Source organism: Podarcis vaucheri, assembly GCF_965113315.1.
Source record: "Podarcis vaucheri genome assembly, chromosome: Z".
NCBI lineage: Eukaryota > Metazoa > Chordata > Lepidosauria > Squamata > Lacertidae > Podarcis > Podarcis vaucheri.
The window spans coordinates 40,048,318-40,072,142 of NC_138758.1; the positions used below are offsets into that span (position 1 = coordinate 40,048,318).

At 43.5% G+C, this 23,825-nt stretch overlaps 2 protein-coding genes across 16 annotated transcripts in view; one reads left to right on the top strand and one right to left on the bottom strand.

The window, feature by feature from the left end:
* MAPKAP1 (MAPK associated protein 1) overlaps window positions 1-16,091 on the bottom strand; it is a 199,567-nt gene extending 183,476 nt beyond the window's left edge. For 4 of the 10 annotated variants that reach the window (XM_082207704.1, XM_082207705.1, XM_082207710.1 and 1 more), the window contains exon 1: window positions 15,924-16,089. The gene's annotated coding sequence lies outside the window, so the exon portion shown is untranslated. Of the gene's footprint in view, window positions 1-15,923 lie in introns of all 10 variants that reach the window. The other 6 variants (XR_014215512.1, XM_082207703.1, XM_082207708.1 and 3 more) reach the window with 3 other exon arrangements.
* PBX3 (PBX homeobox 3) overlaps window positions 15,590-23,825 on the top strand; it is a 240,123-nt gene continuing 231,887 nt past the window's right edge. Inside the window, exon 1 of one of the 6 annotated variants that reach the window (XM_082207747.1) lies at window positions 15,590-15,810. The gene's annotated coding sequence lies outside the window, so the exon portion shown is untranslated. Of the gene's footprint in view, window positions 15,811-16,189; window positions 16,211-22,696; window positions 22,910-22,934; window positions 23,134-23,215; window positions 23,824-23,825 lie in introns of those variants that run through there. The other 5 variants (XM_082207753.1, XM_082207749.1, XM_082207751.1 and 2 more) reach the window with 5 other exon arrangements.

A 23,825-nucleotide genomic window follows, 5' to 3' on the forward strand; every position in this document is an offset into this window, starting at 1 on the left:
AAGGCCCAAGTATTCCAGCATCCTGTTCTCACAGTGGCCCCCCAGAGGCTATTCAGAAGCACATAGGCAGGATCTGAGCACACCAGTGCTTTAGATTCCCAGCAACTGGAATTCAGAGGCATACTACCCTCTACTGTGGAGAAAGAACATAAGAAGACACCTACTGTATCAGGCCAATGACAAATCTAATCCAGTATCAACAGTGGGCAACCAGATACTGTTGGGAAGCCCACAAGCCAGATGGATGTCTTAGTTCCTAGGAGGGCTCACAGGGTTGGCTGTTTATGCCCATGGTTCTACGGGGGTATAGAAACACAAAAATGCAGAACGTGGTGCCGGATGGAGAACTCAACTTCTTGAGAATATCAAAGCTCTTTTCTCTCCCAAGGTTCTAGACCTTATGATCATGAACATGTATGTTTCTGAGTCTGTACCCTGAAGTGTCAGAAACCAGTCGGGTAGCTGACGATTTCCAGTCATTGAGGGACTAGAGCTCCCATGCTCTTCATTGCTCCTTGGCCACTTAACACAATTAGCTAGGCTAGAACAAAACATTACCCTAAGCTGTAAAAAGTGCAGCATTATACAAAATACAAGGGGGTGTCCAAGTTATTTAGCAACTGTGAAAAAAATGCCAAAAATTAAAATCATACACCCAGAATTGCTAGGATACACAATTACACATACACAATGTAACAGGACATATAATGCTCCCTATTTCCCAATTCTCACACTTATAAATCAATCCCTCAAGCAGTGTTTTCAGAAAGAGGAAATAATTCTATGAAAGATACTGAAAATGAAAGAACTTTGGCTCCGCTGAGATACACACTTTATCAACGAAGCAAGCAACTTATAAATTGAGCAGTTGTAAAAAAATGGAAGCAGTCGCGTGTGTGTGGAAGAGACACTGGAAAGCAGGCTCATACTGGGGACTGCAAAGCCACACACCATTTCCCACCCGGTGCACCTAAATCCCCCAGAGACCCAAGTGCCTGGCAAACCCCTGCTGGGCCTGGCAGACCTAGCACTGTGACTACAGCATGAATATTTGTATTAAGTGGATGGAAGCTATTGAAAGCACCTTATTTCAAGGGTGACAAGTCTACTCTATAGACACAGACACCAGAGCCGTTCAAGTAGAAAAGCTGAATTGGATTTTTACAGACTCACAGGCTCTTCGCTATCTCCTCCTGATTTGGAAGAGGAAGGAAGAGGAAGAGCTGCTGATAAATGAAAGTCTGTGTTTTGTTTTTAAAGGAGACAAGCCTAGTTCAGACGTAAGAGCAAACCACAATTTGTCCTTACAAGCATGAGCTGATACCAGTCTGGCTCACATGCAAGGGGTGGAGTTTTAAAGAGTCTTTTCCTATCTTGCTCCTTGTTTTGCCTGATTTTGGAGAAACTTTGGTTTGTAAAAGAAGCAGTTCATTAACAAGCCAGGGTACCAAACCAGGATCAGAATGCAGCATTTCCTATTAACTTCATGCTATTTTTTAAAAGGTTACAAACCTTTAAAATAAAGGAATTGTTTCAGGCAAATCATTATTGTAAGAGCAGTCCAGCAGAATGAAGAATTACCTACTCTGGCATTCAGTTGCCAGTCCTGACCAGCCAGATGCCTCTGCAGAGCTTTCCAAGCGTGGCATGAAGGCAAATGTCTCATTGGCTGTTTGGCATTCATAAGTATGTTCCCTTTGAACATGCACGTTCCATCTAACTACTGTGGACAATGACTGTACATAGCCACAATGACTATGTTCAGCCTCCATTGTAGGAAGCAGTTACCCTCTAAACACAAGTTGCTGGGAATCACAAGTGAGGAGAGTGCTTTTGCACTAAGGTCCTGCTTTTGGGCTTCCCATCAGGACATCTGGTTGGCCACTGTGAGAAAAGGATGCTGGAACTGATGGGAAGAACTTTCTGAAAGTAAGAGGTGTTTGACGGTGGAACAGACTACCTTAGAAGGTGGTGGATTCTCCTTCCTTGGAGGTTTTTAAGCAGACACTGCATGGCCAACTGTCATGGAAGCTTTAGTTGAGTTTCTTGCATTGCAGGGGGTTGAGCTAGATGACTCTTGGGATTCCTTCCAACTCTACAATTCTTTGATTATATGACAAACAATGGTGACACATTAGCCACAAGCAGTCTGGTCACCGCATTTTGCACCAGCTGGATCTTCTGGAGCCATTCCAACAGCAGTCTCACATAGGGTGCATTACAGTAATCCAGCCTCAAGGTTACGAATGCATGGACTGCATTAGTCAGACCTCCTTCACCAGGTTTCCACCATAGTGATGATAGCAGACGGGCAGCAAGTGCAGATGCTTTACCAATGGTGTCACATATTGTGACTTAGTGAAAGGCAGAGAGGCAGCTTCCTATCTTCGCCAACTCCCTTCCAAATCACCAGCCTTAATAATAAAGAATTCAGGACACTTAAGTTAACCATTCACATCAATGTGGCCTGAGAATGGAGAAGCTATGTCCAGTCAGCACAGGCAGGCAGCCCTCCCTGTGTTGCCATTTTGAGATAAGAGAATTTTTTTTTTGGGGGGGGGGGGGAGGCGCTACCTGCTCAGCTTTTGCCGGCACTGAGAACTTCAATAAAGTCTAAAGCACCTCAAAGGCCAGGAATGGGGAAAATAAAATAAAACAAACCGCCAAACTCCCCATCAAAAATTACTGCTGCCCCATCAATATGTCATATAAATGCTGGTATGTTAATTGTGTATTTATAAGATTGTTAATGGTTAGTTAATTTACCTCCCACACTATTATTGTACTTGAAAATGATTTAATGTCTGCCGAGGGAGTTAACAACATGTTAACGGCAGATGCAGCGGCTTATTTATTTATTTATCTTAATCTTTCCATGCTGAACCCCGACTTCAGGATGCTTAACGGCTCTGGGCTTCCTTGCGAGGTTTCTCACAAATAGCTTGGCTTTCTTTCAGCTGCAAGGGAGTCAAGGGGACAAAAACAAAACTATTCAGCCTTGATAGTCAGATGGATATGCAGCCCACCTCTGCTTACCAGATGTTTAGGACAAAACAAACAGAAGATGTCCACCAACCTATGAGACTGCCTCCCATCATTATCCCTTCCCTGCAACTGTGCTCCTCAGGTGGGGCATTGTTAGAACCACATGCCCCAAAAGTGGTTTTAGTTTCCAAGCTCAGTTCAAAATGCTGGTTTTGACCTATAAAGTCTTAAGTGGTTCAAGACTCTGGGACCCGATACAAATTGACAAGGACCCTGCAATCATGACCTAGAGCACTTCTTCGTGTTACCCCTCTATGGGACGTCCAGTGGGTGGCACCCACCCCACCCCCTGCATGTAGAATGCTCTTCCCAGGGAGGCACACCTGGTACCATCTTCATTCAGCTTTAGGCAACAAGCAAATACTTTTCTCTTTTCCCAGAATTTTGGCTCTTAATTTGAAGGGTGGCACTGAGATCTTTTTTAGTGAGAATTTTATTTAGTTGTGGTTTTTAGCCTTTTTTCTGTATTGCTGTGATTTCATACTTTTATTGTGGTTTTTATTGGTTTTAGTGTAAGTCTTTAGGTTACTTTGGAAGAAAACTGACTAACAAATATAGTTAATCGTAATAACAGAGACAGGGCTTTTAGTGTTGCAGCTGTAGCCTTCTAGAATTAGTTATGAACTAAAAATAGACAAGGGCCCAGTGTCTTGATATTTAGGAGGCTATTGAGCACAATTTCTCTGCTTGCTTAAGAAAGCTTTCCCTGAATTGTGATCCAGTCATTTTATGGAATAATGTGATGGCCTGGGAATCTGATTCAGAGGCTGAACCTGAGGAATCCCAGCCTGCACATGAGTCCCCGCCTCCAGGGCCGGCTGAGCTGGGGTAGGGGCTTGAATGTGAAGGGCCCTCACCTGTGCCGGATCCTCAGGAGCAGACACCAGCTGAATCCGCTCTGGCTCCGGAGGTGATTGAGGACCCATTGCCTGCAGGTGCTCCTCTCCCAGCCCTGTCAATGGAAGGTGAGGTTGCCTCCTGAGTTCCTGACCACACCCGACTCCTCGCTTTGGACCTCGCTTCGCCCCTGACGGACAGCCTCCTTACCCTCGACCTAGGACCGGACTTAGACCACGCTGCAAGGTAAACCTCCCCCAACCCCGGGACCAGCACAAATAATAACTGTTCAACTGCATATATGGTTTTGTTGTCTTTAGTTAAATGAGCCTATGGGGTATTTTGTATTTTATCTTTTTACACTGCATTGATAATATTTGGTTATGAAGTGGTTTATAAATCTGCAAATTACTATGTAACTAAATCATGCCCTGCCTTGTGGTGCCTTGGCTATGTTGTCTGATACAAAGCCAGGCTAGTTTGGTCTGACCCAGTAAGGCAGCCCTTTTATTTTTATTTTGGAACTTTCATCAGACAAAAACTTTGATATTTAAGCACTGGGAGGGGAAGTGATCCATAGCACCAATAATAATAATAATAATAATAATAATAATAATAATAATAATAGCAGCCCTGCCTGAACCTATGTTGCACCAGCAATTTGTTTTTGGGGAATGGAAGTTATCAATGACTGCATCATCACAAAGACAGAAGCTTTGTGACATTATACGAGTGTTGCGGGTGGACACAATCAAAAGCTGGTTGACTACAAACAGTAAATTGGAATCTGAAAAATAATTCCTTTCCTCCCTTTATTTCTCTTCAAATTGTAGCCTCTGGTCCCATGTGTTCAAAGAAAGTAAATCTGGATCCAGCTGTATCTGCTGGGCCATTAGTAAAGAATGGCTTCCCATTATATTTTTTTGTGGGGAGGGATATGTACTTTTCTTTATACATGCATCAGTTTTGAAAGAAGTGTCACGTGAGCACAACACAATTATCACAATCTCAAAAACACAGCAGGCAAGGAGAACAAAACACGTTTATGTAAGTTAAAGGGTACCAATTCTGGATATGGAACACCTCCTTTTAAAGATAGGTAGCCGTGTTGATCTGCCATAGTCAAAATAAAACATTTTTTTCTTCCAGTAGCACCTTAAAGACCAACTAAGTTAGTTATCTGAAGTTAGTATCTGAAGAAGTGTGCATGCACACGAAAGCTCATACCAAGAACTAACTTAGTTGGTCTTTAAGGTGCTACTGGAAGAATTTTTTATTTTTATTTTGACCTCCTTTTAAATACAGGTTTGTGGTTTTACATCAGTGCCTTCAGTGTTAATCACATGACCAAGAATGAATACAAAACAGAGTGGCAGTTGAAGAGCAAAAGTAGTGTGATAATGCTAAGCAATGGTTTGTTTAGCTTAACTATGGTTTGTCTGAACAGTCAAGCCCAGCCCAGCAGACTAATGAAGCTTTGTTTTCTACCAGCAAACCACAATGTGGAAATATGGTTTATTATTGGCTTGTGAATCATGACAAGCTTTAAGCTATAGCTTAGTGCTATGTATAAAACCAACAGCACCCATCACTGGTGCTCATGAAAGTACAATAACAGCATGAGGCAAGTGAGGCTGGAAAGCAAACAAACCTCGTTTGCACATTTGTGAGATGGCTCAAAGCATGGCTTTAGTGTCATGTGTGAATGCAGTCAGTGGTTAAGAGCAAAGCAGCGCTGCGTGCAAATTTCACCTCACCAAGAGGACTTCAGCAAGCCACTCTCTCTAGAGGCCTCAGTGCCTGCCCTCCCCCATCTGAAATGTGGGGAGAATAAAATTGACTGAGTTGTTGTAAGAACTACACAGAAACTAGCTCAGTTCAGCAGCCAAATACAAGCTCTCTCCCAACACAGCCTGCCTTTTATACTTGTCATTTGGCTTGCCTTCAGGATCAGTGAGACTTGGGGCAAAAATTCCTTAATAAACAAAACAAATGAATGCCTGGCTGTCAATTAGTACAAAGCTGAAAATGTAGCGCTGGCTATTAGAACATGGGTGGTAAGAGAGGAGTATCTCCCTGTCAAGAATCATCCACTCCCCAAAAGCTGATATTCAGTGGTAGACTGTGTCAGATGCTGGAAGGAGTATGTCGCTATCATGACTAATAGCTATGAAGACTATTGGTGGTGTGTTTTGCTGCTGTTTTCTTAGGTTTTTTATGGGCTATTGGGTGGCTTGATTGAAATGCATTGCTATTTTTTCTGATTTTGTCTGTTTCCAAATGTTGTAAGCCACATAGAAATGCCTTATGTTTCTAAACAATGAATGATGGCATAGTGGTGGTATAGCGGCTGGAGTATCAGATTAGAACCTAAGAGACCTGGGTTGAAATCCCTGCTTAGCCAAGAAACTCACTAGGTGGCCTAGGGCCAGTCAGCATAACCTACCACACAGGGTTGTTGTGAATATCAAACTGGGAGAAATAGTATCATGTATGCCACCTTGGGCTCCTTGGAGGAAAGGAGAGAAATAAATAACAACAAAAATGTTTGTACTAGAGAAGAATCCTCCATATCTGAGAGAGGTGAACAAGAGGGAGAAATGTAAACACATCAGAGCAAGGGATGAGACAAATTGTGCAATTATAGGAATTAGTTACAGACTACCTACTTAAAAGAACTGTTGAGCTTGAGCATTATCCCAAGTCAGACCACTGGTTCAGATAGTCCAGTTTTGTCTACCAGAGCAGTGACTCTCAGAGGTTTCAGGGAGAGGAGGGTCTTTCTCAACCCTTTCCCCTAAGATTTTTTTCTAACTGAAGATGCTATGACTTGAACCTGGGACTTTCTCCATGCAAAACTGAGTTATGCCCCCTCACTATGTTCCAACTCCTACATACAGTGGTGCCTCGCAAGACGAAAAGAATCCGTTCTGTGATTCTCTTCGTCTAGCGGTTTTTTCGTCTTGCGAAGCAAGCCCATTGACGGATTAGCGGATTAGCGCTATTAGCGGCTTTTAGCGGCTTATCTGCTGATCGGATCAGCTGATAAGCGGCTTAGCGGCTTAGCAAAAGGGGGGGAAGGGAAAAAAACCAGCAGGAACTCGCAAGACATTGTCGTCTTGCGAAGCAAGCCCATAGGAAATTCGTTTTGCGAAGCACCTCCAAAACGGAAAACTCTTTCGTCTAGCGAGTTTTCCGTCTTGCGAGGCATTCGTCTTGCGGGGCACCACTGTATCTGAGAGACAGAGAAAGGAAGGAAGGAAGGAAGGAAGGAAGGAAGGAAGGAAGGGGAGGGGGAGAGGAAGGAAGTCACCAATTTAATACATTTGTTTTAAAAGAAAACTTTTGAAAACAGCCTTAGAAATTGTAAAGCAGGAAAAAATGCCTGTGCATAGATGTCTTTCAAAAACTGTAATCTACCACTGAAGATATTAGAGTCAACTTTGATTTTTAATCAATTGGCTAAACAATTACAACTGAACACATTTGCTTGGGATGGGGAAGTGAGCAGGTCCCATCTTAATCACTTTTACTAACTCTTTGAATCAGATCAGTGTTGTAACTCCCAAAGAATCTTTTGCGAGTTCAGGGTCCCATAAATCTATTTGAACAGCTGTGGTTTGTTGACTGCCCAAAATCTACTTTTGCTGTCATAGGTGTACAGCAAACTAGTCAGTCAAACTGCAATGCTTTATTTACTGAGTGTGAGGATCAAGGAATACCACACAACCTCAGGTATTATATACCCCACCCCCCACCCCATACATATATACACACACCTACCTCTATTGCTTGTCCCCATCTTGTGGGAGCTTTGCTTGCCAATAAAGGAACTCCTTAGATCAACAGAGTTATCCTCCCATCAATATTTTAAGCAAATAAATAAGTATTTGGCTTGGGGGGGGTGGGGGAGGGAGAAAATTGCAGCACTTATAAATTAGGCCAGACAAATCCGTTTCTCGACTCCCGCCTGCAAAGAGCATTCTATCAATATAGCGAAATGCTAATCTCCTAATTAACAACCTAATTAGGTAATTATGGCTTTGCAGAGGGACGCCTAAATGAAATATGACAACATGGTCACCTCTTTATATGGCACCTGTGGGCCTTTTCAGCTGTCACTGTGAAGAGTGCAATATCAATTGGAACAGATGACAAAGCAGTGTCATTTTTCATTCTGATATTGCACTGAACAGTACAGGATGGGAACAGTTTGCAAAGAGAGAGAGAGAGAATCTTGTCTGATTTAAATGTGTAGGAGGCAGCTTGCTTAATTATGTTTAAACCACCAAGAACAGGATGAAATTGTGCATAGTGGCAGGACCGGATAAGGCATTGGGATATCACCATCACTACCATCACATTAGTATCCTGACCTGCTTTTTGAAGAGTGCATGGTGGTGTTTGTAGGACCCCCCACAGTATGACCTCACAAATAACCTGCAAGGTAGGCTAGGCTGAAAGCCTCATGGCTGAGCTGGATAGAAGCCCAGGTCTCCCCATTCAAGTCTAGCTAGTACATCACAAAGGCTCACATTTACAATCCCATACAATACTTATTTTGATATTTACCGTATATCGTGGCTGGTAACCTTCCTGTTTACCAATTACATGTCATACTCATTAGACCAGGTGCCTGTAAAGGTTTTCCTGGGTTCCTCAGAGTCTTAAGCTTTCATTTTTTAAAAGAGGTCAGCCTCTATCTCTCCCAGAAAAGGAAGTTATGTGGCAAAATGTGCAGGTACTGCATCTTCTAAGTGATTACTGTATAATGATAGTGTGATATGGCCACCTTGTACATTCTTATTAGTACTACAGAATGCTCTCTGTTGCTATTAGATAGTAACACTATCTGTGTGTGTGTGTGTGTGTGTGTGAGAGAGAGAGAGAGAGAGAGAGAGAGAGAGAGAGAAATCAGTATCACACTAATGCATGATTTCCATAATCAAAACCAGCAGAAAATAGCTGACTTTCCATAGTAAACATAAAGTTTCAGGGGTGGTTGTCTCTTTTACTTCATGTTATGCCATGCTACCTACGGCAGCCATTTTGTGACTGGCATCCACAGCACTCTTCCAAAATTCAAAATGTGCCAACTTGTTCAAAAAAGCTTGGCAATGCCAGCACACGATTAACAGTCAAGGATCATGTAGTGAGCTTCAATGGATTTGAATATATGAAGCTGCCTTACAGTTGTTATGCCCAATACAGTCTGCTCTGACTGGCAGTGACTCCCCAGGTTCTTAGGAAAAGAAACTTATCCAGAACACAGCTGCCAGACTGTGACTGTGAACAACCGCCAGGACCATGTAACACCAGTCTTAACGGATCTACATTGGCTTCCTGTACGTTTCTGAGCACAATTCAAAGTGTTGGTGTTGACCTTGAAAGCCCTAAATGGCCTCGGCTCAGTATATCTGAAGTCTTCAGCCACATCATTCAGCCTGGACACTGATATCTAGCTCTGAAGGCCTTCTGGTGGTTCTCTCGCTGAGAAAAGTGAGGTTACAAGGAACCAGGCAGAGGGCCTTCTCGGTAGTCGTGCCCGCCCTGTGGAATGTCCTCCCGTCAGATGTCAAGGAAATAAACAACTATCTGGCTTTTAGAAGACAGCTAAAGACAACCCTGTTCAGGGAAGTTTTTAATGTTTGATGTCATATTGTGCTTTAATTTGTTTGAAGCTGCCCGGAGTGGTTGGGGCAACCTAGTCAGATGGGCGGCATATAAATAATAAGTGATTATTATTTATTACTAGCTGACCACTGTGAGAACAGGATGCTAGACTAGATAGGCTGTTGGCCTGATCTAACTGGCTCTTCTTACATTCCCACACCTGCTACTCAAGTTACTTTTAAGATGAAACACCAGGGATTGGTCATGAGACCTTCTGTGTGCAAAGGAGGCTCCAAGACGTGAACTTGGTGCGAATGAACAGAATGTAAAAGCATTTGCAGCGAGGGATGACAGAGAGTACCAATAGAATTAGAAAAGGATTTGCAGTCCACATATTTGTCTGTGGTTGGGAACTGAAGTAAGTCAAGAGAATATGATTGGTATTTGTTCACATCATCACCATTGAGTTTTTAAAGTCAATAAGAAATATGCAATTCATTACTTTAACATTTTGACGTTGCCTTAAGATTGATTTAACGTATGTTACATAACACACCTAAAGAGTTACATAACTTACATTAAATAGCAGACAGCAGGATGAATGATGTAGTATTTGGCAGAAATAGAACTGTAGTGAAAGGAAAACATGCTGTTTGTGATGAACACAGGCTAAAAGGTAAACTGTTGCCTTGTTACACCCCTAGCTGCAGTCATTGATCCAGGACTGGTGAAGTTTTAGCCCTCCAGCTGTTGCTGGACTACAACTTCCATCAGCCCCAGGGTAATGCAAGTTGTAGTTCAGCAACAACTGGAGACCCAAAGATTCCCCACACCACCTTTGATACATGTGCTGGTGTATCAAATGGCTAAGAATGGCTATTTCAAGTTCTATCTTGTTTAAATTAAGGGTGGGGAACTTCTGGCTCACCAGATGTTTCTGGACAAAAACTTCTGTCACCCCTGGGGCTGATGGGAGGTGGAGTCTAGCAACATCTGGAGGGCAACAGGTTAGCCTTCACACGTCCCTCAGAGGAGATATCACTTAATCTTTAATTCCAGTTTGAAGCATCAGACCAGCTGCACTGAAGGGTGACCTCACACACCGAGGTACACAACACAGGGATCCCCGCAATACCAAGGGAAAAGCTTGCATTGAAGCAAGAGCTAGACAGCACATCTGTGGGCAGGAGAAGCAATGACTTAAAGCACCTGACTTGGAAATTACACACACAAACCTTGGCTTGAAAGCTGTCTGACATCACCATACTAAACCACTGAAGAGCAGAGAGAGGGTGCTCTCAGTTTCTCCCTGGCAATTTTGGCCCAGAAATGTGCTGAAGAGTTCAGCAAACAATCAAGCCAAGCCCAGACACCTTTTCTGAAAATCACTTGCAGTGGAAAATAGTGGAATCTAGGTCGGAAAACAAGGACAGGCATTAAACGGCTCGCACTGGTAACACTCTAAAAAACTATGCTGCTTCTGACTCCAGCACCATTTCACACTAACGGTGCTCCAGGTGCAAGACGATGAACAGCTAGGCAAGTGACACTGGCCCTACTACCAAGACAAGACTGTGTGTGTTTTTGCATGTGTATCACCACACTGAGGTGAGCAAAACTCAGTGCCAAACAAAAAAGGAATCCTGCAACCTGTCCTAATTACAGTCGTACCTTGGTTTCGAATTTCCATTCTGGAAGTACATTCAACTTTGGAAAATGTTCGAAAACCAAGGCACAGCTTCCGACTGGCTGCAGGAGCTTCCTGCACTTAATTGGAAGCCACGTTGGATGTTCGGCTTCCAAAAAACGTCTGCAAACCAAAACACTCACTTCTGGGTTTGTGGCGTTTGGGAGCCCAAACATATGAGTAACAAGGCATTTGAGAACCAAGGTATGAACTGTATTCAAATTTCCATCCACAAACTTATTGAACACATCATGCTTAAAACTAGCTACAGGGCAAGGTGAGAAGCAATGCTGGGGGGTTGGGATTGCGTGCAGAGGTCAAAGCTCTATCCCCTGAACCCAGAAAATCATATTCAGTTTCCCCCGGGTTGTGACGATTTCTTCAGCTACCTACTTATATATATTGCTTCCATATCCTTCCCATGCCAGGTACGGTTGACAGACCATTTGTGAGAGTGCAGGCTCTCCATGTTTCTTGTATCATCTACTTTTGGTTTGAAATAGTACAGTATAAGATTTTTGCCTGCTTTTTCCTTGGGGGCGTTTATGCAGCTTGTGTAAGAGAAATTCCCAGTTCTTTATAACTCTGTCTTGTGAGTACCATCCCTGAACTAGATTTGGGTTACTTTATTCTGCCTGTATATTTGAAGGCTTTGTTTGAAGGAATCTCGGAGTGTTGTAATTAGCCGCAGTTTTAGATAATCTCAAGTTGTTTTGGAAGGCTTCAGCGGGATTTCAAAGGGGCTTTCGAAGAGCCTCAAAGGAAGGGAGGATGTTTAAAATGCGGTCCAGCAACTCCCGGAGTCCTTATCTGGCTGAGATATAAGCTCGTTTGCCGGGAGTGTGTCTTGTATTATTTTTTAAAAGCTCCTACTCACTCTGCTGAGGCTCACAGGAGACTTGCTTCAGGCACCATCTTCAGCCTCCTTTTTGGCTGCTTCTGCCTATATATTTACTTATAAGCCATATGCCTATTTTCCTAGTTTGGCTTTCCTTTAAAAAGTGAAAGGCAAGATTCTCAGGGCTCCTTTTTCAGAGGAAGCAGCAGCAGCAGCAGCATTTACATCCCACTCTTTCTCCAGTAACCTCAAAGTGGCAGTGAATATGTATACAGGCTACTAGTCCATTTTATCTTCACAGCAACAGTGTGAGGTAGGCCAGGCCAAGCAGGCATTTGAATACAAAGCTCTCCAGCACTGTCACTGCTATGCCATACTGACTCTCCCATGTTTCCCAGAGACTCCAACTAGGAGTGTGGGAAAATGCTCCTAGCCTTGGCTGCATTTATTTATAATATTCCACCTTTCCTCCAAGGGGCTCAAGACAGAATACAACACCTCCCCCTTCCCATTATATCCTCACAACCACCCTGTGAGGTAGCTTGGGCTGAGAGAGTGCTATTTCCTGGACCAGCAGGAAGAGAAAGAAAGGCACAAGGTCTTTCACTTGGCTCACAAAGTATTTTGAAGATGTCTGGAAGAAGCAAGGGTGATTCCTACAACTTCCAAAAAAATTCTAGACTAACATGAGAAGACACTGTCCTCTTCTCTGAAGGCAAGACGACAGAGTACTTGAGAGCAGGCTAAAATGTGGGGAACATTGAAGAACACTCACAACATACCAGTAGACAAATGGTAGTCTTGACTATACTGGCCACATTAGGATGCTTTTGAATTTGTTTTTGTCACCCCACCCCAAATATTTATCTATCAATTACACTTTCGATTCCCCCCCCCCCATGTCAATCTAACATAATTTTGGAGATAATGGAGTCCAGTTTTTATTCAAAACTGACAAAATAAAAAAGCCATTCTAGAGATTTTAACTTTTATCAGTCAACATCTGTGGCTTTAATTAATTAATTGCTGGGGTTAATGTTGCCTTCCAGTAATGAAATACTAATAGCACCACCTGATACCACCCACTGGCCATAAAACCAACATATGTCAGCAACTTTATACAACAAAATGAACACCCCAAAACACTAATGTACGGAACCATATCCAATTTGTACATACAACAAATGTGATGGCCTTGTGGGTATGTTTCCACTGGTATCACAAATACTGGTAAGCCTTTATTTGCTACCTTTTCCAAGCAAGCATTCATTGAAATATATGTGTGACAACCAACACACAAAACATATGCTTAATTCCTTTGCAGAATTGCTTTTCCATGTACCGGGCTTGTACTAACATGATCGCCCCTTGCAACTTTTATCACAGCTGCTAGTTGCCCCTGTGGTTTCAGGAGCATGCAACAGGAGAGTCTGGTCCCGAACACTGGGCAGTGGGCCAGCCGTTGCTGTGAGCCTCTTTCTTTCCTCCTTCAAAGCAAAAAGTCCCATCACAGGCTCCTAACACAGAGAGTGGAGACTGTCGCGTGTTAAAAACAGGGGTGGGCAAATTGAAGGCGAGATTCAAGGGCTTTGCAATGGGGGAGTTTAAACTTGATTTAAGTAGCTTCAAAAGGGAGGGGAGATTTGAAAGTCCGCCTGACAGCTCCCGGAGTCTTTTACTGATAAAAATTGGCAGTTATTTTCATGGTTGAGCCTTTTTATCAGGGTAATTTGATAATTAGAGCTCCTCCTCACACAGAAAACTCAGTGGAGACTTGACCCGGTGCCACAATCTCCTGGCTATTTTATTATTGCGTGTTACCTACTTACTTTCTGATGTGGGTAAGGGGTGCGCAGCCAGCTCCCAATATTCTGTCACATTTGAATGTGAACAGAAATAAAACTCTAGAAAGGTGTTGTGCAGATGAAGAGGCAGGACTATGTGAATCAGGAGCTAGTGGTAGAGTGCAGGTTTAACCACCAGTTTTTTCTCCTCCTATGCAAATAGCCTCTCTAGGAGCAGATGGCAACAGAAGGCACTACAGTTGACCATGCAACTGTATCTAACGTTAGTCCTGCTCAGAGTAGACCCACTGAAATTGATGGACATGTCTAACTTCAGTGCATTCATTTCAGTGGGTCTTCTCTGAGTATAACTTAGTTGGATACAACACAGGGTGCCCTGAGCCTTAAGAACAGGGAATACACAGTGCAATATGTCTCTGTACACCCTTCCAAAATGCCATCCCTCTGCTTATGTAGAGAGGAAAGATCATAGGTCAATGGCAAAGCAATTTATTTGCATGTACTTTGAGCACAACGTTTTTGTGTACACAAGAAGAGCCCTGATGTATCAGGCCAAAGGCCCATCTAAACCAGCATCTTGTTCTCATAGTGGCCAATCAGATGCCTACGGGAAGCACATTCCCCACACGTGGTTTCCAATAACTGTTACTCAGTAGCATATAGCCTCCAACCATGGAAACAGGGCATAGCTGGGATATAAGTGCAATAATAATTTACAGTTTAAAATATATAAACAGCACATAATAAAGCAAATACCAATTCTAAACTACATAATTTTCACAACAAAGCAGCTAACAGCTATATCTTCTCTTCAAGCACCCTTGCAAACACAACATGAATCCCCACCTGATATTTAACAACCCTAATAAATAATTTTAAAATATCAGAGCACAGATTACTGATGCCAAGTCCTCCAAATCCAATTAGGGGTGTAACTGGGTAACCTAAGCAGATAAAAAGTACCATGAGACTCTATACCATGAGACCGCTTAACAGCAATGGATCCAACTCCAGTAGATCTAGTGAAAATAACGAACATTGTTAACTAGGATTTATTAATTTCAATTGAGTAGAACTTATTTGGCAACAATCCTTGATCCTTCAGATGGGGTGCAACACCCCCCCTCCTGGTTCTAGCTGAACTGAGACTGAGGAACCACCTGCTAATGGAGTCAGTGTCTTGTATGGATTAAATCCCATCTTCAATATTCTAAATTGAGATTATCCACAAAAGATTTCTTGGTTTAGCCAAAAAAAGTAAGGGGGGGGAGAGTGACAGCACAACCCTACACATGCCCACCCAGAAGCTCCATGGAGTTCCACAGGGCTTACTCACAAGTAAACGGGTACACAACTGCAGCCTAAGTGAAAACACAATGGAATGCTTGACCAGGTGGGCACTGGATGCAATCCAGTAGGGCTCTCTTAAGTGCTTACAGATCAGTGGTGAACACAGTGCCCTCCAGATCCTGCTGAACTCCAGCTCCCATCATCCCCAGCCAACATGACCAATGGTCAAGGATGCCGAGGGTTCCAAGTCCAACAGCATCTGGAGGATACCCAACTGACAAACACAGCTCAGAGGCAGAGCTACGTGCACCGCCTAACAAAACGCTGCAGGTTCAATCTCCGACATCTGTCACGAGTCGAGTGGTGGCAAAGACCACTGACAGGGACCCTCCATAGAGCTGCTGCCAGCCAGAGGAGACAACACTGAGCTCGATGGACGAACAGCCTGACCTGATTTAAGAGGTACACCTCTGGGAGATTGTGCTGTTTTTTAAAACTGCACGTCGTTTTAAATCCCAGCAGAAAGTTGCCGGAAAGCAGCAGACCCGGGCTGGTGCCACGGAGGTTGCAGAGGCTGGGACCACATCCTTGACCAGTGACAACCCGGCGGGGAAAGCGGGCGAGAGGAACAGGAGACACTGGACCCGACACCTCAGCGCCGACACCTGGGTTCCCTCCGAAGGGGCGGCACACAGGTGGGAGAGTGGGCGGGACCGGTAGCCAGGACTCCTGGGTCCCCCTGCGAAGAGAAAGGGGAATCTTGTGAGGGGCACTGAGACCGGACCCCGGGACCCCGCTCCCCACTTACGGGCCTGGCGGGCGCCGCCGCTCCCTTCCCTCGGGGCTGAGTCCCTCGTCCTACTGCCCCCGCAGAGGAAGAGGGCGGAGGGTGTGAGGGGCGCGGAGGGTGGGGGCTCCGCCAGGAGACGGAGCAGCCGCTTCCGGGGCCACAGGAGACGCCTCTGACGCCAAGAGTCAGTAACAGACGCCCTAACCCGGAAGCGGTGGCTCCTCCATTCGGAAGTGACAGGAACTAAGGGAAAGCGAGGCCGGCCGCCCGCCGAGTTCTCTACGCATGCTCTTCATCATCATCGGGTGAGGAAGGAGGGGTAGGAATCCAGAAGACAGAGACACAGAACAGACCGCGTCCTGCGTATGCGCCGAAAAACTCTTGCCTCTGGAGGGCTGGGTCCTGGGTCCTAGTGCGCTCCTGCTTCATTAGCTTTCCACCCTCCCTGTTTTCTGGCCACGCTATGTATGGTTCTTTGACTCGTAATGAAGGAAATGGGACCTGGGTTATTCTGCGAGCAATCAGAGCAGGTCTCAGATAATAAGCTTGCTTTCCGGGGCTTACGGTTTTCTTACAAGTAACAAGAACTCCTTTTGAGCATGTGCAAAGTGCATATCTTTACACGACACGAGTTACCGCAACTAGCCAATCACATCTTGGGACATTAAAGCAAGGTTAGAGGGGCATGGCTTTCTGGAGAGGCTAGAACCCTGCACTTCTTATTCCAATATTAAGTTTTATTCATGTGATAAGGTGTAATGGCACTGGATTCTTTCTACACGCCATACTAAACGCTACAGAAGTACAGGTACTGAACATGTGTTTCCCTTCGCGTATGAGAACACCACCTGAGAAACTTCGCTTTGCTGCAAAGCTATTAAAGATGCAAGAGCCCTACTTCTCAGAATATATTAGAGCTGAATTAATTCTACTACTTTTTTATATGTAGCTTTTCTTCCATGGAATGCTATACAGCATGTATGTTTTCTTCGCTATTTAATCCTCAAAACAACCATGGTAAGTAGTTGAGTCTGAAAGACAGATACAGTGGTACCTCGGTTTACGAACTTAATCTGTTTCTGAAGTCCGTTCTTAAACCGAGGCACGCTTTCCTTAATAAGGCCAGTGCCCTTCCACCATTCGGTTTCCGTTTGTACACTGAGGTAAACTTCACAAACCAGAACACTACTTCCGGTTTTGCAGAGTTCGTGAACCGAATAGTTCGTAAGCAGGACTGTTCTTAAACCGAGGTACCACTGTACTGGCCCAAAGTTACCCAGTGAGCTTTGTGAATGAATGAGGGTTTGAAGTCAGGTCTTCAGGGCCTTATCCAATACTCTAAAGTTCACTGCACTGATGCCCGCCTCTCCCTTTCCTGAGTCTCCACTTTATTTTAAATGCAAGCAATGCTTTCCCTTCTACTTATGCAGTTCAAAGGGAAAGAACATGCTGGCTGCTCCTTTATTCAGTGAGAAGTAAACCTACAATCATTGTACCGCCGTACGAGTGCAAAAGTAGTCAAATAATTGATAAGAAGAAGAAGAAGAGTTTGGATTTGGTATCCTGCTTTATCACTACCTGAAGGAGTCTCAAAGCGGCTAACATTCTCCTTTCCCTTCCTCCCCAACAACAAACACACTGTGAGGTGAGTGGAGTTGAGAGACTTCAAGGAAATGTGACTAGCCCAAGGTCACCCAGCAGCTGCATGTGGAGGAGTGGGGACGTGAACCTGGATCACCAGATTATGAGTCTACCACTCTTAACCACTATACCACACTGGCTCTCACTAGCACCTGGTGCTAGTTTATAAAGTGCATAGTTACAGAATCGTAGAACTGTAGAGTTGGGAGGGACTCCTGGGATCATCTAGTCTAACCTTGCCATGCAGGAATCACAACCAAAGATTCTATGACAGAAGGCCATCAACTCTGCTTAGAAACCTCCAATAAAGGAGAGTTTACCACTTTATGAGGTAGTTTATTTCATTGTCAAACACTTTCAAAAAGTATTTAAATAACTAAGCAGAGTCATATCAGACTGTTTGTAATTCTGTGTGCTCCTATCTTAGTATGTACCAGTACTTCCTGTAAAACACAAATACAAAATTTCTGGATAAAGGCCTATTTCAGAAATGGAAAACCTGCAGTTACTGCTGGACTACCAAAAGCCCCAGCCAGCATGACCAATGGTCAGGAATTATGAGAGTTGTAGACCAGCAGCATCTAGAGAGGGCGACAGGTTCCCAACCCCTGCTCTAGCTAGAGATAAATTGATTTACCATGCATTATAACTATCACATTCCTGGCTGAGATCCTACACGTCTAACTGATTTCAACATGACTTAGTCCCAGGTAAATGTGCTTTAGGATTTTAGCCAGTTTTAATGCTGTTTTTAGGCTATAGTCTTAATATGATTTATTAGGGAGTAAATCCCACTGAAAACAGAGCTTTCACTTTTGAGTTAAGATGCATAGGACAACAGTGCTTGTCTCCTGTTTCCTTAGTAGTTGGCAACAGGTAAGTGAATAGTTGTTGATTCCAGTTATTGGATACCCTTTCAAAAACAAAAATAATCACACACTCAGAACATTTTGTCATATGCAATGTCCAAGGATGCTTAATTAAGAGTGTCTCCAATTATATATGCAGCACTGCAATAGGGACATTGCAATCATAAATAAAGGCAGACATGGATAAATTCATAATTAAAAATGCATTAGAAATTACAAGCATAATTTATTTACTAATACACATTGGAATAAATTTGCAGCGTAATATTTTTAAATGTGGCATTAATAAATAATGGTAAACAGAATGTTCATATAAAATATTTTCATAAATACTTACAGTACAGCATGCCATGCCATTATAGTCACCACAAAATAAATTTTATATGGCAGGCAGGTTTTTTTAAAAAAAAAATGTGTATGTGATCTGTCTTGAAGTGAAAAGAAAAATGTAACCCAAAGGATTGTCAGGTATGATTGGAGCTTGGCAACTTTTGTACATTGAGGGTGAATCTCATAAGTTTTAATATGTCTTAAATCCTGACACCTTAAATCCTGACATCATGAAAACAACTTCTGTTACAAAGTGAAGGTGCTCTGGCAAAGACTGCCTCTGTGCATCCTTCTACTGATTTCGTTAAAAGGCATATGCAGGGTTCCTGTCCTGTATAAATCCCACTGAAATTAATTAATGGAAGTGATTCAACAGCAGTGCTTGCTGGGTTGTAGCCCTTCGATTAAATCTCCAAGGTGCTGATCTTTACCTTGGCTTGACTACTACGTACCTTAAGTACTCACTGCTGCCCTATATATTACCTAGGCTTTCTTGAATCAATAGGGACAATTAAGATATTTACCTTAAAGAAAATAGTTAAAATATGGATTTATAATCTAATTAAAAAGTGTAACAAATAGACCCTTTTCACCTATGCATAAGATCCTACCCTCAAGATCCAGCCACAGTTAAGCATTGGTTTTAATGGGGGATGGATTTAAAGGTATGAGGCTAAACATGTTTTCTCTTGTAAAGCTCAAGAATTAGATCTGACTTCCTCCAAACTAGGGATCCGAGCTGCATTAAGAAGCCTCACGGACTTCAGTAGGACTTCCCTCCAACAAAATGCTATATTTTACGGTACTTCTGCTAGCTGTGTAGCTTTTAAAGGAACAGGAACAGTTTCAGAAAAAAGCTGGAATCCTTATAGAACCCCCATATTTGTGCCTATCACAGCAGCTCTACAACATAGCTTAGCTCCAAAGTGCCCTTTAGTGTTGCTGTTTTTTTAAAGGCAATCCATACCATTCTTCTGTTCACAGGGAAGATGATGCTTTGATTCCTATGATGAACATTCAGTTTAAATTACCGTACTCCAGTATTATTGGATTACACTCTAATAGAGAGCATATTTGCTCAGAGAGCAAACCTCACATTTGCTGAATGGTGCTTTCATGATTTCCAACCATGAAATCCTATTCCTTTTTTTACTCAGAAGTGCCACTGAGTTCAGCAAGCTTGTCAATACTGTCGTATTATAGTATTGCAATCCCAAACATGCTAAGGGTAGCCACAAGCAAGAGGATACTTTTGGTGGTGGCTCCCTAGGCCCAGAATACTTTACGTAGAAAAGCTCACAGTCTGTACCTCTATTGGTTGTTGTTTTTTCTGGCACCAGGTTCAAACTTCTTCCAGACCTTTTAAGTTCTTGTTTGAAATCCCTCTGGGAAGATTGGTGGTCTTAGTTATTTCTTTTTTAAAAAATATTTTTATTAAAGTTTTCAGATTTTACATTTCCACATTAATATCTTTCATTATACCCATACATTCAGTGACTTCCCTTCCAAGGTTCTTTTGATTTACCCATAATTTCTGCATATTCTTGTATATCGTAGGGTTGCCATATTTCAAACCGTGAAAATCCAGAAAGAAAAGTTTTTGAGTGCGTCCATTTTTCCCTGATTTCCACCCAGACCCTGCTGCCGACTGCAGTACTCTGGATATGTCTGGGGAAACCCTATGTATATTCATCTATTTCAGTCCCCCCCCCATTTTACATCCCTTTTAAATATGTTATACTGTTTAATTTACCTTAATACTGCCAGCATTTGCAACTGTGAATAATTATTTTCTACTCACAAAAAAAATCCCACATCTCTTTAAATACAGTGGTACCTTGGTTCTCAAACACCTTGGTACTCAGACAACTTGGAACCCAAACACTGCAAACCCAGAAGTAAGTGTTCCAGTTTGTGAACTTTTTTTCAGAAGCCAAACGTGCTCCGTTTTGAGTGTTAGGCTTCCGATTTGAGTGCCACACTGAGGTCTGTTTTTGCTATTTATTTTGCGTTTTTGTATTTGTGGCTCTTTTTTGTGACTGTATGAAACCCAGTTCAGCCACTGATTGATTGATTGATTGATTGATTGTGTGACTGCAGTACATTGTTTATCACTTTCATTTTATGGATCTTTGAAGCTTTACCTGCTCATCTTTTGTTTTCCACTCCAATAATAGGTTATACATTTTAGACAATAGTTTTTCATTATTCTCTAATAAATCTCTTTCAAATTGTGAGCTTTTGTCCAGAAATCCATTTTTCTTACCTAGTTTAAACATATCATACAATTGGTGGTACTGTAATCAGTCTGTTTCTTATTTCTTCCATTGGTTTCAATCTGGGTTCCCTCCCTGAGAGGTCCAGTAAGTCTCTATAGGTCACCCACTGTCTGTCCATGTTAATTCTCTTGATTGTAATAGCTTCCATTGGTGATAACCATAGGGGTGTTTTCCTTTACAGCAGGTTCTTACATTTCTCTCAGACTCTATACAGATTCTTCCTGATCACATGACTTGAAAAACTTGTATATATTTTAGCTTCCCATGCCAAAGACATGAATTTTAGTTCTGCACTAAACAAATCTGTGGTAGCCTGGAACTGAGTGTGTGCAGTGTAGCTGACTTGTGCTGAATGGGACACAATTGTGGTCAGCCTGAAGAAGCACCAATAAACCTTGGTGCCTGACCATAAAATCAAGCCAAGCCAGAGGAACTAGAATAATGACAGCACTTCCACTGAGAAAGTGAACTGTGTGTTTGTTTAGGCCCTGGTTGAGAGAAGCTGTCAGAAAGAATTAATGCCATTATATATTTACGGTATTGCATTAATGGTTGTATTGTGTATTTTAACTCTTGTTGCTGCTGCTTTAGGTTTTTTTGGACACTGCTTAGAGATTTCTTAATGTATTCAGTGGCATATAAATGATCTAAATAAATATGATGGCTGCTTAATTTTGTGCTGTATATGGAATGCTAGCTGATTGGGTTTTTTACATTAGTTTTTTTCTTAAGCTTATTGTGTTTTTATTTATTATAGTATGGTTTCATTGTTGCACTTCTTTTTGACCAATGCCCTAAACTGCTTGAGAAGTCTTGCAGATGCAATTTCTGTAGTAAACCAGATAGGATAGTGCTGTCCAGCATTCAGTTATTTGCATTTTTCTGGAAGCAAGCCTAGTTGAATAAAAGCAAGTAGTGCCTCTGAGTAAGCATGCTTGTTGTTAGGCTGCGATTCTGAGCACACTTACTTGGGAATAAGAAGTGGTGAAGAAAAAAGTAGGAAAGCCGGTATAGTATTGCTTCCGAGGAAGCATGCCTAGGCTGGACTTAAAACGCCTCTCATGCAAGCGGGTCAAATTTTCGGACTTGCATTAAGTTTCCTGAGCGGGGAGGTGAAGCCTGCAAGACTGAATATATTAGCTAGGCAGCCTGCCCCAAGGGGCACAGCGAGTTAGAGTAAGCACGCCTAGGCTGGAGGTGCACAAAGAAGAGAAAGCTGGCAAAGGGAAGGGAGGGTGTTTGAAGGTTGCTAAGGCGAACAACAGCGCGTCGCGGGGGAGATGCGCCGCGGCCCAACTAACCGGGCCTTTCCCTATGCTGACACCTCCCAGAAGGCCAGCCGTTGCCATGGTGATCATCAAAGGCCGGGGCAGCGCGGCTTTCTTTTAACCCCCTTTCTTCGCGCCGCGTCACGTGCCCGTTCGAACGCGCCAATCACAAGTTCCTCAGCGAAGAGGGGCGGGGAGAGCGTGTGTTTCTGCGTAGGAGTGGTGAAGGACGTAGGCAGCTTTTTCTTCCCTACTTTCACCACAATCACATCTGATTGGCTAAGATTCACCCTCCCCGCGTCCTGATTGGTCCGCGGCACATCTGGGTCTTTTATGTGGGGGTTCTTTTACGTTCTGTCTCTGTGTGTGTGTGTGTTTGTGATATTATTTGTTTTTGTTTGTCTAGGCCCCGCCCCCAACTAACTGGAGGGGCGTGACGTATCTCCCACCGCTTCCTCCTAAAACTGTTCGTGACACGCCTCCTTTTCCACCCGCCTCTTTCCCTTCCCGCCCCTTGGTAACAAGACAACCTCAAGAGTGGCGAGTTAGACGTTATTAGCCGCGCCCCCTAAGGGGCAGGACGAAAAGAGCGACGCTCGAGGCACGGCTGAGGGCGGGTAAAGGAGGGCGGGGCCTGGGATGTGGGTCGGGGGCAGCTTCTGAGGGGAGAATTTGAAAGGCAGGAATTAAGAGCCTAGAAAGCTAAGGCTAGAGAGTCATATGCTGAGGAATGGTCAGTTAATGGCAGGGACTAGGAGAGAGGTGAAAATACAGGGATTAGGGCTGAAAGGATGAAAATTGAGTGGGGGGTGTCAAGAAATAACGGTATTTGGTGGAAGAGGTGAGTTTTCAGGAAACTGAGGGATGGTCAAGAAATGATAGGGGCTAGGGTGGAAAAATGAGGGGGTCGTCCAGGAAATTGAGGAGGGGGTGGCAAGAAATAGCAAGGACTGGCATGGAACGCTGAGTGGGTGTTCTAGGAAATTGAGGGTCAAAAAATGAAAGGAGCTGGGGTGGAGGAATGAGGGCTCCTCCATGGCCACCACCAGAAGTGCACCTGGTGAAGCTTTCCCCCATTGCTGCATATACCTGCTTGCTGAGAGAGAAGGGTGAATGGGTGAAGAAATCTCTTCACCTGCCGTATTTCTGCCTATCAGTGAGTTGTTAGTGGAAATGCAGAATGATAGAAAAGTAACCCCACAAGTACAGGTAGAACTGGTGTGTGCAGTCCTCCAACTACCTGAGTGGAATAAGGGGCCCTGACCTCTCTTTCCGTGCTAGTTGCACCCGCCCCGCCCAGCTACTAAAGGGGGAACATTGGTTAAAATTGGCAGAAATCTGGACGCGGGGTTGCCAGTTGCATTTAGGCTGCCTCTGCCTTACCCATGATTCGAGCAGTGTTTTGTGGGGGTTGTGGCAATACCAGTAAGGGGTGCTCTAGGAAGAAATAAGGAGAGATGCTTGCAGACACAGAAAATGCCAACGGAGGTGGAGTCCGGGGAGGGATGCTGAGGCTGCCATCCTAGGTGCTGT